Source organism: Piliocolobus tephrosceles, chromosome 3 (genome assembly GCF_002776525.5).
Source record: "Piliocolobus tephrosceles isolate RC106 chromosome 3, ASM277652v3, whole genome shotgun sequence".
Lineage (NCBI taxonomy): Eukaryota > Metazoa > Chordata > Mammalia > Primates > Cercopithecidae > Piliocolobus > Piliocolobus tephrosceles.
Genome location: NC_045436.1, coordinates 93,773,115 through 93,774,283, shown reverse-complemented (window position 1 = coordinate 93,774,283; position 1,169 = coordinate 93,773,115). Strand labels below are relative to the sequence as shown.

At 43.2% G+C, this 1,169-nt stretch overlaps 1 pseudogene across 1 annotated transcript; it reads left to right on the top strand.

Annotated features, from left to right (window-relative positions):
- Window positions 1-230: 230 nt before the first annotated feature.
- LOC111547874 lies at window positions 231-824 on the top strand (annotated as a pseudogene). The gene has a single exon (XR_002733256.3). The product of XR_002733256.3 is annotated as a 60S ribosomal protein L11-like (transcript).
- The last annotated feature ends 345 nt before the right edge of the window (window positions 825-1,169 follow it).

Below are 1,169 nucleotides of genomic sequence, written 5' to 3'. Positions count from 1 at the left end.
GACAAGGGCTGCATATACCGGTGGTCAGAGTGAAACAGAAGAGGGTAGGGAGTTTCACAATGTTGTACACAATGTCAGAAACATTGGTTTCTAAATCATGACTTGATTTTTAACTACTAGGTTTAGGCCAGGCAGACCCAGGCCTGATTCCGGGCCTGGCGCCAGGCTGCCTGTTTTTGGTTTTACTTCATTGTTTTTTCTTAAAATAGGTACTGAGGCTGCACTCCATCATGGCGCAGGATCAAGGTGAAAAGGAGAACCCCATGCGGGAACTTCACATCCACAAGCTCTGTCTCAACATCTGTGTTGGGGAGAGTAGAGACAGACTGACTGGAGCAGCCAAGGTTTTGGAGCAGCTCACAGGGCAGACCCCTGTGTTTTCCAAAGCTAGGTACACTGTCAGATCCTCTGGCATCCAGAGAAATGAAAAGATTGCTGTCCACTGCACAGTTCGAGGGGCCAAGGCAGAAGAAATCTTGGAGAAGGGTCTAAAGGTGCGGGAGTATGAGTTAAGAAAACACAACTTCTCAGATACTGGAAACTTTGGTTTTGGGATCCAGGAACACATCGTTCTGGACATCAAGTATGACCCAAGCATTGGCATCTAATGGCCTGGACTTCTATGTGGTGCTGGGTAGGCCAGGTTTCAGCATCGCAGACAAGAAGCGCAGGACAGGCTGCATTGGGGCCAAACACAGAATCAGCAAAGAGGAGGCCATGCGCTGGTTCCAGCAGAAGTATGATGGGATCATCCTTCCTGTCAAATAAATTCCCATTTCTATCCAAAAGACCAATAAAAAGTTTTCAGTGAAAAAAAAGAAAAATAGGTACTGAGTACAAAACAATATAAAACAATATGAGAGGGTCTCTCTCTTTCCTCAGTACCATTAAATTTGAAACCTGAATCTGCTATATATAATTTATATCATAAATTTTGTAAAGCCTTAAAATTCGAATGAAAATTTTAGAATCTGCTGAGTCCATTTAAATTACATTCAAGGGCAAGGAACAGCAACCCTAATAGAAAAAATTAACATGTAAACATTTAAGTGCTTATTCAACTACAGGAATTCTAGGGATAGAGAGAAGTGAGGAAAGCATAGTAGTTCAGGGATGTCACTAGCAATGGCTCTGGCTCTCTCTCTCTCTCTTCTCTGCTATCCGTAACA